Source organism: Carlito syrichta, unplaced genomic scaffold (assembly GCF_000164805.1).
Source record: "Carlito syrichta isolate Samal-C Ts95f unplaced genomic scaffold, Tarsius_syrichta-2.0.1 Scaffold305437, whole genome shotgun sequence".
NCBI lineage: Eukaryota > Metazoa > Chordata > Mammalia > Primates > Tarsiidae > Carlito > Carlito syrichta.
Window position 1 is genome coordinate 480,109 of NW_007249533.1, and position 16,389 is coordinate 496,497.

General features: G+C 36.8%; 1 protein-coding gene across 4 annotated transcripts in view; it reads right to left on the reverse strand.

Annotated features, from left to right (window-relative positions):
• Positions 1 to 16,389, reverse strand: part of UBE2D1 (ubiquitin conjugating enzyme E2 D1) — a 32,561-nt gene that overhangs the window by 10,095 nt on the left and 6,077 nt on the right. The window contains exon 1 of one of the 4 annotated variants that reach the window (XM_021714238.1): positions 10,034 to 10,161. The exons of the other annotated variants lie outside the window; for them this stretch is intronic. The gene's annotated coding sequence lies outside the window, so the exon portion shown is untranslated. Of the gene's footprint in view, positions 1 to 10,033; positions 10,162 to 16,389 lie in introns of those variants that run through there. 4 annotated transcript variants of the gene reach the window in all.

A 16,389-nucleotide genomic window follows, 5' to 3' on the forward strand; every position in this document is an offset into this window, starting at 1 on the left:
ATAAAGGACTATAACTGAATAACCTAATTTAGTTTGGAAGATCAAAGATTGTCTCTGAGGAAGTGACATTTAAACTGAAATCTAAAGGATGAGTGGGAGTTAGTTTGGAGGGAAATGAGTGACACTGGGAGGTAGGGTGTCACAGCATGAGGCTGGAAAAGGAGGCAGAAGCCAGGCGGGGAAACAGAGAACAATGCATGCCACATTAAGGATATGGAGTTTTATACTAAGTGCACTGGGAGGGATTTTGTTTGTTTGTTTGTTTGTTTGTTTGTTTGTTGTTTTTTTGAGTTGGAATCTCACTCTGCCGCCCAGACCGGAGTGCAGCGGCTGCTTGCGGTCACCGCTGGGCTCCGGCGATTCTTCCGCCTCAGCCTCCCAAGTAGCTGGAACTATAGGTGCAAGCTACCATGCCCAGCTAATTTTTTTGATTTATTGTAGAGATGAGGTCTCGCCAAGTTGCACAGGTGGGTCTTGAACCCGCGGGCTCAGGCAAACCACTCACCTCAGCCTCCCAAGGCGTGGGATTACAGGCTGAGCCACCGATCCCGGCTAGGGAGGGATTTTAAGAAGTGGCTCTGATTTAAATGATGTGATAGAAATGGGAAAGAGGAGAAGCTACAAGATTAATTCCTGTAGGCAAGAGAGATGTGGGCTTAGGTAGGAAAATGACAAGATAAAAGTGGGAGATCTGAGATACTCTGAAGGGCCTACCTATCATAAGATTTGATGATGACTTACATGTGTAGACTAGGAAGAAGGTCACAGATATGTACGAGGAAGTTCAGTGGCAGCTAACATTTACTCAATGTCATAGTCATCCTAACAATCCTCAGAGGTGGCTGTTATTATGTCCCCCATTTTACAGGTGAAGCATAAGGTGATGCACTTCACAGTAACTCCTGTAAATGTTACAGAGCAGAACTGGGATTCAAACCCAGGCAAACTTCTCACTTTTTAGTTTTATGAATGTACAAATGTAGATGCCATTTACTGAAATGGGACACTAGAAGGTGAGCTGATTTGCAGAGTAAACATGTTGAATCTGTGATCCCAAGAAAAAATTTAGTTTAACAAACAGAACATGAGCATAAAAGAGGGTGGGGCTAGAAATTAGAGAATGATTGTATATACCTGACATTTAAAACATGGGAATGATGTAAACATTTTCATGGGAAAACACATTAATAAATATTACATTTAATCAAATCTAAGATGCCAGCTGTAAATCACATCCTTATTTTAAGTACGATTAAGGGAAAATGCTACCAATAAATTCTAAAACATCATCAATTATAAGATACTTCCAGTCTTCAGAAATATTAAAATGTGAAAGATGTGTACCTTAAAATCACTGCAATATGGTAATTATAGCAATGAGTTCAGTGCTTTAATAGAAACAAACAAGGAAGAGGACATGATAGGAAAAGACTTTCCTAAGAAAGCGATATATGAGCTAAATGAGCCAAGTGCAAACTCAGGTCTCCTTTCAAGTCCAGTGTTCTTCCCAGTGTACCTTGGTACTTTCATTTTTGTTCTGTGGCTTTTTTAATAGCAGACACTCTGCTATTAAATATTCTGCTTTTTTAATAGCAGACACTCTGTTTCTCTTCCCCAAAAGAATTAACTAACATGGTTAGCTGCTCATTGTATCAGCATTTGACTTAGCTACACTGGTTAAAAGTGAAGCTTTGAAGTTCAGGTCTGAGTGCCACCATTTTTTTTACCACATGATCCTGGGAAAAATCATTTTTTTCCTCACCAACTCTCTGTTTTCTTATATGCAAAGTGGCATTACTACCTTCATCCACAGTTTCTACGACAACTAAGTGAAAAGATACATGTCAAGAGTACAGCCCAGTCTCTGGAACACAGTAAGGATTCAAATAAATGGAACTGATTTCCAAATAATATGGAATTGCTAACAACCATCTGATTCTCTAGTAGCAGGATATACTTATTTAAATAATTTAAAAGATTGGGAAAGGAGAGTTTCCAAGTCAAAGACCCATTTTAGAAGAACTATGCCTTATAACAGTTTTCTAATGTGTGCTTTTAGGAGATTTTTTTTTTTTTTTTAAGTTGGGATTTCACTATGTCATCTAGGCTGGAGTGCAGTGACACAACCACAGTACATGCAGCCTCGACCTCCTGGGTTCAGGCAATTCTCCCGTCTCAGCCTTCCCAGTAGCTGGGACTACAGGTGTATAGTCCCCAGCAATGTGTCCCCACCCACCCCACGGGATCATTACCCACACTAAACTATTGTCAGCCAGTTAGAAAGCTTCCATCCACAGCTTTGTTGGAAAACAAGCACAGCATCACTGTTGGAGACAGTGTTGAAAAAAATACAACCTTTTGGAGGGCAATATGGTAATAACTGTGAATGTGGAAAATGCATGTGGTCTCTGACCTAGTAATTTCACCTCATAGAAATTATTGCCCAGGCATACACACACACACACACACACACACACACACACACACACACACACACACACACACAGTTGTTCTGTGCAGCATCTTGTGCAAGTATGAAAACTAAGAATAATCTAAAGGTCTATCAACAAGAAAATGGTTTCATAAGATAATATAGTCATTTTATAAAATACTGAGTAGCCATTAAAAAATGACACAAATATGTATATGCTGAATTTGAAGGATGTTAAGTAAATAAAATGTAGTGTTTGAATGAAAAATACAAGTTACAGGACAATATGCCCATTGTGATTATAATCTCTTGTGCTCACACTCACTCACACATGCGCAAGCATGCTCTGTGTGTGTGTATATATTTTATATAAAATAAAAGGATACACACCAAACTGTTATCTCTGTAGTTATCTCTGGGAGATACTATGAGCTGTTACTTTATGTCTTCTGTATTGTTTCATTTGTTTATAATACTTTCATAACATTTTAAAGAAAAATAAATAATTTTACTCAGGTTATTATGCGTTTTAAATGAGAGAAAATGACATTGCTTTTTCCCTTCAAAAATATTTTAACTATCCTCTCTTTTCATTAAAAAATTTGCATATGACAATGAAAGACTGAGGAATTGTCACATATTGAAGGATGGTAACTAAGAAGACCCAATAATTAAATCCAATGTGGGAACCCAGATTGGATCCTGGAATAGGAAGAAGACACTGGTGGAAAAAAATGGTGAAATCTGAATTTAGATATGTAGCTTAGTTAATAGTATTGCATCAAGGTTACTTTCCTCATTTTGATAACTGTACTCTGAATATGTAAGTTGTGGATTTTAAGGGAATTTAGGTGAAAAATGTATCTTTCACCTTGAGAAGTTACTATATTATCTTCACAACCTTTCTGTAAGACTAAAAATTATTTCAAAATAAAAAAGCAAAACTTTGTATACATATTTCCAAAACTTAATTTACCTCCTTTCTAAACTTACTTCTTTTCCTGTATTCCCATATTTGTTAATGGGACATTAGACATCCAGTCTCTGGGTTCAAAATCTCAACACTGTATTGACTCTTTCTCTTGTTCTTCACATGTAGCCAAATGTCGAGTACAATATATTCTTCCCAATATCCATTACTGCTTGCCACAATTACTTCAAACACCAATTACAGTTCAAACCATAACTGCTTCCAATACTGTATGCATTACTTGCATAATAATCCTATAAAGTACATCTCTATTCCATTCGTTTGCTTAGAAAAGTTGAGTGGTTCCCCACTACTCATTAAAGAGCAAACTCTACCAGTGAAAGTCTTTCCATTATTTAATACCAAATCCCACTTTCATTTGGGATTCTCTTCACAAACTAGTCTAATGGTTCTCCAGAGAACCCCCTTGGGTTTTCTAAAACACTTCGGGAAGGTCTATGGGATTAAAATTTATTTCATAATAAAACTAAGATGCTATCTGACTTCTTCACTTTAAATATCTACCTCATGAGTATACAGTGGAGTCTTCCAGAGGCCTAATAACATGTAACAGATGGGATGCATAAGCACATGTGCAAATCCAGCTGTCACCTGAAAGCAAGACAACAATGAGATCTGAAGATGTGTAAAAGATGCCACACCATTTTTTTTGCTTTGGAAAGTAGTTACGTTTCATTAAAACGTTATTTACATTAACATGTAAATTAAATTATTTACTACCTATTTTTAAATCTGTTTTAATTTTTCACATGATAAATAATAAGTATAAGCCACACAAACTCTTTGGGGGTTCACAATATTTTAAAAAATATTAAAGGGGTCCTGAGACCAAAAGTTTGAGAACTGCTGATTTAATCTATTTTTCCTTATTCTAAAAAAACAAACAAACAAACAAACAAAAAAACCTTCCTTTCATTGCCTCAATTTGCCAAGTCTAATCATTTATCACTCACATTTCTCCTTAATGCTATCTTCTCAATGTCCACTTTCAAAAACATGAGTTTTGGAGTCAGGCCTGAATCAAGCCTGGCTTACTATTGACCATTATTAGCTGTGTGACCTTGGGTCTCTGGGTCTCAAGTGCATTATGTGTAATATGGAGATACCACTGGTTACCTTAAAGAATTGCACTGAGAATTAAATGAAAATACGTACATAAAGTGCCTAGCTTAATACCTGACATGTATAATAAATGCTTAATAAATGCCCATTTTTTTTCTGTCTTTCCTCTTTTACCAAATGTTTTTGAAAAACAGGAATTTTATACATTTTATTCATAGATTCCTCCACAATACATAGCACAAAGCCTTTCACATAAGGTTTTGGTATTATCTGAGTCAATCAATAAAATTTAAGGAAAAATGTGAACAGTGAAACATAAATATCTCAAATTTCAATTTTTTACAAGTGCAAATGATAAGACTTGGCAATAGAATAAAACATAATTACTGTCTTATACAGATCTGCAGATTGTATATAACAAAAAGTGCAACAGGCATTAAAAGATAATAGAGTACATCATTTAAAAACACTAGAGTATGGCTGGGCATGGTGGTTCACACCTGTAATCCTAACACTTTGGGAGGCCAAGGTGGGAGGATTGCTTGAACCCAGAAGTTCAAGACCAGCCTGGGCAAGAGGCAAGACCTCATCTCTAAAAATCAAAATAAAACAAAAACCATGAGGGTGACATTTTAAAAAACAGAATGAAACATAAAAATACATAGCAAAAGAATATTAATCATTAAGATTTTATGTCATTGCCACAACTATTTTCAATTCAGAGACCGTATTATATGTTCTAGCAAAGTCTACAAAGCCACAAAAAAATTCCTGTTAATTTTTTGTTTTAGTTTCTCTGGTTTAGAAGACTTCAAAACTCTAAATATCCCACTCTTATTGTTTATTTAGGATGCTACTGACCTACTTTCAGGACACAGCTTTGGGTTGCTTTCCAAGAGTTAAGGGTTTGTGCTGAGCTGACCCAGGCTCAAAGTAAGAGCTGCAGTCTGTGACATGGACAGAGATTTTATTTCCTTCATGCTCAACCTTGGATTGAGTCTAGAAATGTATTAAGTACCTACATCCTTTCTAATGGGCATCATTCAGATTTTGTACTTTCATCCCAATTATAACCTTCTAAAGTTCTAAAGATTTAATGTAATGGTAACAGATCATGATGGTAATAAAAATTCTCACAAACCACTAGTCAGGCACATTTGTTGATAATTAAACTGGGGAATGAAATTCAATGAAAACTAACTCATTTGTGGAAAAAATCCTTTCATAAGTTGTAATTTAAAAGATATAGGAAAAGATCCTTTAGAAACCTAGAAGCTTAAAAGTAGCTACAGTCGCAGTAACTCCAAGGAACTATATGCAAGAGTAGCTATAGGACTCAAGGGTCCCCTTCTGAATGTGTTCATTAAAGTGTAGAACTTATTAGGCAGGCATGTCCAACCCACACCCCATGGGCTGTATGTGACCAAGGACAGCTAGTGATGTGGCCCCACAAAATCTTTTAATGTGTTTTTTGGATTTTGTTTTCTTTGTGACTCCATGCAAAGTTCCATTTTTGAAGTTCAAAAACACGCCTAATTCATGACATTGCTTTTTGGCAGCACATACATTTGTGAGCAGTTGTTTTCAATTATGAAGCACACGAAGAGCAAAATTTGAACACACATTTCTGATAAGAACCTTGAGAACTCACTAAGAATCACAACCACTTTCATCAAACCAGACACTGATAGATTAATTTTACATAAACAAGGTCAAATTTCCCACTGCTTTTATATTGTTCTCATTTTTCTAAACTTTATAATAAATATTAAAAAATAAGTCTTATTATCTAACTATATTATATAATTTATGTACAGCCCAAGACATTTCCTCTTTACTCAGGGCAGCCCAGGGAAGCCTGAAGGTTGGACACCTCTTGTCTAGGAAGTCCTGGCAAGAAAGTTTCTCCTAGGACACAGAAGTGATCCAGTGAGGAACTAGTATAAAATATCTTAACTGATACAAACTACCTTCTAAATAAAAAATAAAAACTGATATGAATTATTATTATTATTTTTTTGAGTTGGGCTCTGGCGATCCTTCCACCTCAGCCTTTCTAGTAGCTGGAACTACAGGCACGTGCTACCACACCTGACTAATTTTTAATTTTTTGTAGAGATGAGGTCTTGCCAAGTTGCCCGGGCTGGTCTTGAACCCATGGGCTCAGGCAATCCACTTACTTCGGCCTCCCTAAGTGCTGGGACTACAGGCTGACCGAGCCTGGCCCTAATATGAAATACTTTTTTAAAATAAGGTTATAAGATCTGATAAATTCTGAAAAGTCACAAAAGTTTACTTCCTATCCACCCCTTTAAACTTGCAGCACACTTCAATATTGTACTTACATATAAATAACCCTTACTTGTGAAAAGATAGATTGCTGGAAGCACAGAAAAAAGTTCGTGATTTATTTATTTATTTTCTTCAGAGATAGGGTCTCCCTATCTTGCCCAGGCTGGACTTGAACTCCTGTGCCAAGCTATCCTCCCACCTCAGCCTCCCAAATAGCTACAATTACAGACACACACCACCACACCTGTACCTGTGATTATTTTTCCCCAGTTATTCTAAGTAGGATGCAGGCCTGATGCATCTTACTATACAAGCAGTGCACTACCAACTCCAAGGGATACCATTCACACAGACCACAGGTAGTTTGTATCAGTTAAGATATTTTATACTAGTTCCTCGCTGGATTACTTCTGTGTCCTAGGAGAAACTTTCTTGCCAGGACTTCCTAGACAAGAGGTGTCCAACCTTCAGGCTTCCCTGGGCTGCCCTGAGTAAAGAGGAAATGTCTTTTGAGTGGTGGCCCCCTGGAGCTCTGTGAAGCTTCATTACAGAAAGCTGCACATAAAGGAAATGAACAACATATCCTTTAAGCCCAAAGTAAGATGTCATCACTGCCTCAGATAAACAAATAGTATTTTTGATGTGAAAGCAAAAAGGATGGTGTTTAACATCAAGTGGGAGTGAGTACTTATTTTAACTTCAGTTATTTTGACAATGTGTTGAAAATAGAAGAAGAAAAAAATGGCACACCTGGAACTCAAAAGTTAAAAAATGAACACAGTAACATTCTAGGAGAGGGAATAGGAAAGTTTTTTTCAAAAAAAACTAGGCATCCATTGGGGAAAAAAATTAACCCTGATCCCCTATGCCACATAACATTTTGGCTGATGACAGACCATATTTTATGGTAGTCCCAAAAATTACAATGGAGCTGAAAAATTCCTAACACCTAGTGACCCTGTAGCAATCCTAATGTCATCACAGCACACCACCTTACTCAAGTGTTTGTGGTGATGCTGATGTAACCAAACCTACCGTGCTACCAGTCCTGTAAAATTGTAGCACATACAATTGCATACAGTACATAACTGATAATGAAAATAAATGACTATGTTACTGGTTTATGTTTTTACTATACTATATTCTTTATCATTATTTTAGAGTATACTCTTTCTACTGAGAAAAAGTTAATTCTAAAACAGCCTCAGGCATGTCCTTCAGGAGGTATTTCAGAAGAAGGCATTGTTATCAGAGGAGATGACAGCTGTCCCTGAAGACCTTTCAGTGGAACAAGATGTGGAGGTGGAAGACATTGATATTGATGATCCCGACCCTGCGTAGGTCTAGGTTCATGTCTGTGTTTGTGTCTTTGTTTTCAACAAAAAAGTCTAAAAAGCAAAAAAAAATTAAAAATTAAAAAATAGAAGCATATAAGGTGGCTCAGCCTGTAATCCCGTGCCTTGGGAGGCTGAGGTGAGTAGATTGCCTGAGCCTGTGGGTTTGAGACCTGCCTGGGCAACTTGGTGAGACCTCATCTCTACAATAAACAAAAATAAGCCGGGTGTGGTAGCACGCACCTGTAGTTCCAGCTACTTGGAAGGCTGAGGCGGAAGGATCGCCGGACCCCAGTGGGTCGAGACTGCGGTGGCTGGGAGCGGCCACTGCACTCCAGTCTGGGTGACAGAGTGAGACTCCAACTCAAAAAAAAACAAAAATAGAAGCATATAAAGATATAAAAAAGAAAATAGTGTATGCAGCTATACAAAATGTCTTGTGTTTTAGGCTAAGTGTTATTACAGAAGAGTCAACAAGTTTTAAAAAATTTAAAAGTTTACAAAGTAAAAAAGTTACAGTAAGCTAAGGTTGATTCATAATTGAAGAAAATTATTCAAAAAATGAATTTGTATAGCCTGAGTGTAGAGTGTTTATAAAGTCTCCAGTAGGGTACACAGCATCTTAGGCCTTCACATTCACTCATCACTCACTCACTGACTCACCCAGATCAACTAACTTCCAGTCTGCACATTCCATTCACAACAAATGCCCTATACACGTGTACTATTTGTTATCCTTTATACTGTATTTTTACTGTACCTTTTTCATGCTTAGATATATTCAGATGCACAAATACTTTCCATTGTGTTACGACTGCCTCAGTATTCAGGACAGTAACACGCTGTACAGATTTGTAGCCTAGGACCAACAGACTACACCATACAGCCTAGGTGTGTAATTGGCTGTTCCATCTAGGTTTTTGTAAGTATACGTTATGATGTTTGCACAGTGACAAATTGCCTAATGACACATTTCTCAGAACATGTCTCTGTCATTAAGAGAGGATGACTATACAAAAATCAATTCCAGTAAGATTTAAATGTGAATAATAAAATAATTAAGTTTTTCAAAAGCCTCATAAAGGCAGAAATTTCTTAAACAGGACACAAAGAGTCCTAATCATAAGAGAAAAAGTGAAAAATTTGGACTTGATTAAAATTAAGAACATCTGTTCATCAAAAAACACATTAAAAATGTGAAGAGTAAGTCACCAAGTGGGAAAAAATATTTGCAATACTACATATATCTGACAAAAGACTGTCCAAATATGTTTTAAGAAATCCTATGGATCCATAGGATTTTTAAGCAGCTTATGCTCCAAGAAGGGCATTAAAAACTTTTTTTTAACGCAGCTTAAACAAGCACTTTATAAAAGAAGCTATCCAAATGGCCAATGTATATATCAGAACAGGCTCAGCTTAGTCATCAAAGATATGCAAATTAAAGCCGAAATGCTATGCTACTCACTGCACACCCAACAGAATGGTAAAATGAAAAGGAAAAGAGTACAAGCATTAGCAAGAATGTGAAGCAACTGGAACTCTGCAACCACCGGTGGAAGAAGAAAACTGTTTGACACTAACCACTACTGATAAAACATAGACATATCCTGTGACCTACCATTTCTACTGCTAGGTATGTACCTAACAGATAAGTGAATATATGCGAACCATAGCGGCATTACTTGTAAATAGCCCCAAGCCTGAAACAACCCACTATCTGCCAACAATAGAATGAAGAACCTGTAGCATATCCATACAATAAGAATGAATGAACTACAGTCCCATGCAACTAACTATATAGATGAATCTCATAAATATATTGAACAAAAGAAGCCAGAGACAAAGATGCATACTATATAATTCCCCTTAAATAAAGTTAAAAAACCAATCTATGGTGATAGAGGTCAGAACAATGAGAGCCTTGAGAGCCGAGGTAACGCTAGGAAGGGAGAAGAAAGGGTTTCCAGGGTCCTTGCAATACTATTTCTTGAGGAGGTGCTGGTTTCACAGATTTGCTCACTTTGTAAAACTTGATCAACTGTATACTTTATACATGTATGACTTGAATAAAATGTTTACACTGTAACTTTTTAAATTGATTTTGCCATAATGAATAACACTGATCACACCAAAAAGACAGGCAAGGATACATAGAATTCATTTAATATAAAAGATGGCTATCAAATAAGACTACTTACAAATTCATATATGAAAAGAACCCCTTACAGTAAGCACTCTGTGTGTATACATATATTGTGTGTGTGTGTTTGTTTCACTTTCAGTGACTCTTAATCTAAAATTGAAATGAAGTATTGATTTGATTTCCTTCTTCTTCTTTGAGACAAAGAAAGCGTAAAACAAATCACCTATACCTAAACATAGATCAGGCAATAAATCTCATCAAACTGGTGAAAGTATGCCCCAGACAAAAGTAATCTGTGCCAATGAAGCAATTTTCTATTCTACTGTGATTAATATTCAAATCAAGAAACTAGCTAGGGATACTAAATTTCAAAATAAAAATATAAGATATTAGTGAACAATACATTAAAGGACAGTGTTTTATATCATAAACTGGAGCCATAAAAACACTTATAAGGCCACAAAAATGTGTACTTAGTAGATTTATATAGCCTTACATGGCTAAGCACCTCTAATCCAGTTCAGATTTCTACAACCAACTAGACACAAAGAAAAGTACTGAAAGGTCTGAAACTGAATTTTAAATTGGCACAGATGGCATGTTTATAACACCCCCACAATATGCTGAGTGTTCTCCATAAAACCAAACTAGACACAATCCTTGCCTCTGGGGAACTTAAAATCTAAAAGTAGATGAGGCCGCCTAATTCAAACAAAGTAAACAAATAAAAAGAAACAAAGAAGGGAATGTAAGAGAAGGGGTTTGTGTTAATCTCCCCATTCCCAGAAGGGCAACAGTCCAACCTGAACAGCGGAAAACAAAAGTTAACAAGTGAGAGCTGCCTTATTTACCATAAAACTTAATATGATTCTGCAGTAAATATTCCCTAAAAAATTATGCTGACCAGGCTGAACATGCTCTGTTGTTTTTTAGCTTCAACAGTCAGAAGATCTAAATCTCTGTAATAGATGTAATATATACCCCACTGGGTGTGTGTAAAGGATGTTAAACAACCCGTGCATAAGGGGCTGATTTATAGTCTAAAATTTAAATTACTGAATCCAAAGCCAATGAAAGCATTATTTCAAAAACTCTGGCTCAAGCGGCAATTAATTAATGTGACACAACCATCTTTACCTCAAAACTCCTAACATACGACAGTGATTCTTAGTCAATAGCATTTTTCATGTTGCCTTTAAGGGGATAGATGAGCTATATTTGGTTTGTCTGTAAATAAACATTTCATGGGCTTACAGTTCAGGCCCTGATCGCCTTATCCAGTTGACTAGAGCTATTTCAATAGAAAGATGTCAAACAATCATCAGAAATGTCTCCAAATACAGAAACTCTTTAAACCCTTGATTTAAAGTATATCTTGATTTTAAAGCATGTAGATTCTTCCCCCAAAGACTTCTAAATGCTGACAATATCCAATTAATTAAGTTACAGGAAGCAAACTCACTTCAATAAACAGGTCTTGGCCGATTTGCTGTCTCTTTGGATCAGGTATCTCTGGCAAAGGCTGTTTATTTAAAAAATAACAACAATAATTCAGCCAAATGCCACACAAAAGATGAAGAAAGCAATGATACTGTCGACTTTGTCAAATCAGAGTCATACATACTGAATGTGAACTATAAAGAGTGCAATTTAGAATTAAAGTTTTAGGTCAGTATTAGAGACATTATCTACCCAATGCCTCATAGCTCAACTATTTCCCCCTAGTTTTCTCTGCACCAGCCATAATGACTGTTTCCCAAAATGTCATCTTGCCTCTAGTTTCAAACATGGTTTCCTATTTAAATAAAGACTCTTGATCGGTTTTCTCTACATATAGTATTTCCATCAGAGTAATTACATAAACAAACATTTTAGATAAGTCTTAAGTAGCCAAGTAAAGGCTGTATTTGAATCTACTCTATGATGTATTTTAGTAAAAAACATGTGTTCATTTGAGTAACCCAGACTCTAAACCTTGGAATCACCACCTGATTCCCTCTTCCCTTCACATGCTACTCTACCCTCCCAACCCCTCAAATTAATCAGTACCAAATTGTTAAGATTCTCCTTCTGTCCAGATCTCTCCCTCTTAAAGGGTCCTAGAAGAAAAAGGCTCATTATATGGGACAGATGAGGTCCAAAAGGCAGAAGAATCTGAGAAGAGCCAGATGAGGGACAGCTCAGGATAAGAGGTAAAAGGTTTAAGCCAGCCAGACATTATTAAAGTATCTGGGACCAGACTGGATAATATAAGGGGGACTCTGAAGAGACTGCCTAGACGAGCGAGCCTTTGATATTTGACTTAAAGGGTCAAGAAGGGGGAGGCATAGGTGGGTCAGACCAACTCAAAAGGGCCAGGTAGTGCAAACACCCTGAAATTTTTCTCACATACCCTTCTGTTTGATGTTCTTTGCTACCACTCTAGAGCAGACCCTGCCTGGATCTCATTTGAACAAATGACAGAGTCTTAATTGACACACTGGCCTCTTATTACTCTACCTACACACTGGTGCCAAAATCATCATCTTAAAGTACCATGTCAAACTTATTCAGTATTTTTCATTCATCCTAAAGACTTATAAATCCTTAAAATTACTTCCCAGACCTTCCAGAATCTGACTCCTTCTCTCTAGCATCATCTCTGCAGCTACTTTTCTTCGGTGCTCTCTGCATCAGTCATAATGACTTTTAATTCCCCCAATGCTATCTTACCTCTAATTTCGAATATGGCTTCATTTTAAATAGGAGATTCTTAGTCATCTCCCCTTCCCAACACACACTGTTTCTCAGTCTTTGTCTCTGTCTCTATCTCTCTCTGTCTCTCATTCTTTTATCTACTTTACTTTTACTTTTATGTCTCATTTTAAACACCATTTCCTTAAAGAGGTTTTCCCTGAACCCTTCAGTGGGTCCCGGCTAAATTCCGGGAATACTGTGCTTCCCTTTTCATGACATTCTTCAAAATTATGATAAAATACTGAATGATCTTGAGTTCTATGAGGGCAAGGATACATACCTAGCACACCTTGTTCGTGAAAGAATGTTTAGCTCCTATTACTCAAAAACCTTGAATGAGGCAGGGCATGAGGACTCATGCCTGTAATCCCAGCACTTTGAGAGACTGAGCAGGAGAATCACTTGAGCCCAAGAGTTCAAGACCAGCCTGGGCAACATAGCAAGACCTCGTTTCTAAAAAAAATCAAAATATTAGCCAGGCATGGTGGCATACGCCTGGAGTCCTAGCTACTCAGGAGGCTAAGATGGAAGGATTATCTGAGCCCAGGAGGTCAAGGATGCAGTGAGCCATGGCTGTACCACTGCACTCCAGCTTGGGAGACAGGATGAGACTTGACTCAAAAATAAATAAATTGAATTTTAAAAAAAAAAACAACAACCTTCAATGGCTTCCCTAACTTTTGCATTAAGTATACATTTCTCAGCATGGGCCTCCAAGTACAGACCTTGAAGGCCCTTCACAGTATGAAACTATATTGGTCTACTATTCCTTAATGATTCCCAAAAGTAGGATTATCTTCTTCCCAAATAAGCCAAGTACTTTCTAGTGCCTTTATTTCTGTAGCTTCCTCCACGAATCTGGCTATACTATGTCTTTCAAAATGCTAACCATAATTACAAAGCTATATCTAATTCCATCTTTTCCATAGAATCTTCCCTGATTTTCCCCAAGTAAATTTGGCCTCTCTCACCTCAAACTCTCTTTCCTAAGTCCATCTAATTTTAAATTTCTTAGATAATGGTGACACCTTATTTTTCTATGTAATTGCATCTCCTTATTGCATTTAGTATATGCCTTATGTCAGGTGGTGCTCCACCAACTCATGAACTTGAATTTTAAAACTCTATTCCATGTAAGGCAACTGTGTAAGGCAGTTGTCTAAATATGTGGATAAAACAATCTTTAAAGAACAAAAGCCACCTGTGAGACAGATGGAAGCTAAATGGAATTAGAAAAGCACATTATGTTACCAGTACAATAATAGAAATACACATCTTATTTGCATCACAAATAATTGCTCTTTAATGAAAGAGTAAGACTTATTATCCTTCTACAAGGGGTCCCCTCAAAAACCAGAATTTATGTATTTTAAAAAGGGGTATTTATTCGTACAATTTAAATTCTAGTCACCTTTAAAGTACTCTGTTTCATGCAATACACCTATTGAGATGCTTTTTCCACTGCTTAAAACAGTTTTTGAAATTGTCCAAATAACATTATTTAGGTTTGCCTAAAATTATGAATCAGAAGGGGCCAGAGAAAGCATCAAGTTCAAACCATTAAATTTCTAGATAAGGAAAATAAACGATGAGTTTCTTGGCCAAGATCACAAAGCCAAAGCTAGGACAAAGGCTCAAACCACCTGACTTCCATTCCAGCACTCTTCCCACCCCAATTCAATCCTCACCTCAAGACCGTAACAACTAGAGTACATTACTCTCAGTCAACATTAGAGCAAACAATGCTCTAGTGATGAATTAAGTCCATTTGCACATTTTAACTATATGCAAGAGAAACAAAAATGTGATAAGTGAAGAAGTGAAAAGGAATTCTTTTTGACTTTTCTCAGGAGGCTTATATCTAATAAAAGGTTAGAAATAGACTGCTTCATAAGTTTTCAGCAGAGTATTTGTGTTCAAAGACATTCTGAGAGGCAAGAAAAACATGATAGGAAATAACATACAACATCATAAAATATATGACAGAATTTTGACACATAATGGAATACTGCATGCCATATGGAGCATTTAGAATGCTCCATTATCAAAATTTATGATTTGCTTCACAGTAAGCAAATCATAAATTTGTTTTCTTTTCTTTTTTTTTTTTGGTGTGTTTCCTTTTTTAGTTGAAGTCTCACTCTATCATTCAGGCTGGAGTGCAGTAGCTTCGACCTCTGCAGCCTTGACCTCCTGGGTTCATGCAATTCTTCTGCCTCAGCCTCCCGAGCAGCTAGGACTACAGGCACACACCACCATGCCCAGCTAACTTTTTGTAAAGACAAGGTCTCCCTATGCTGCCTAGGCTAGTCTCAAACTCCTGCTCAAGCAATCCTTCCACTTCAGCCTCCCAAAGTGACCCCCCACATGAGCCACAAAGACTGGTCTGTTTATTTCTTAAAATACACATAAAACATGAATGTACCTGCCAATACCTACCATATCTACCAAATATTTGTTACCAAATATATTTCTTTCAGTTCTATCCCTAATAACTGACATATATCAGTCACTTAATAAGTGTTTGCATAATAAACTAATCTCTCTTAGTATCACCCAGTGCTATTCTTGAATAATGTGGCTGTACTTGAAGCAGAAAAAAATGAATATTGACAGTTTGTATCAAATGGAAATGCTTCCAAGGCTGGAACAATTTACATCATGTATGTGCATGTGTATGTGTTTCTGTCTCTGTATGTACATATATATTCATTTGCTCTTTCTATGATATATATGAATGGCATGTATTTTTGACATTCATTTTACCTAAGGATCTTAAGCTATGGAATGGCAATTTCCAAACTTTCTTTACAGCAATTCATAGTAAGAAAAACATTTTACATCGCCACCTAGTACACACACATATGGACACAAGGACACACATACATAACCAAATCAAAAGTTTCATAAAACAATATCCTAACTACATGCAAAGCACTAATATTTTCCATTCTATTTTTTAAAATGAATGTAATTCACTAAACTATTTGGGACCAGATAAAAGAGAAAAAAAAAAAAATACTGGGAAGGCATCCATTTCTTAGAAATAACCTAAAATCAATAGACACCAACAAGAAAATATGAAAATGAAGTCTAGAGAGTATTAAACACAGTTTATTCAAAAGTAATGTTGAGATATGGGCACAGTGGCTCATGCCTGTAATCTCAGCACTTTGGGAGGTTGAGGTGAAATAAATGCCTGAGCCCAGGGATTCAAGTCCAGCCTGAGCAACTTAGCGAGATCTCATCTCTACGATAAATAAAAAACTTAGCCAGGCATGGTGGTACATGTCTGTGGTTCCAGCTACTTGGAAAGCTGAGGAAGAAAGATCTCCTGAGCCCAGTATACTGAGGCTGCAGTGGCCACGAGCGTGCCACTGCTCTCCAACCTGGTGAC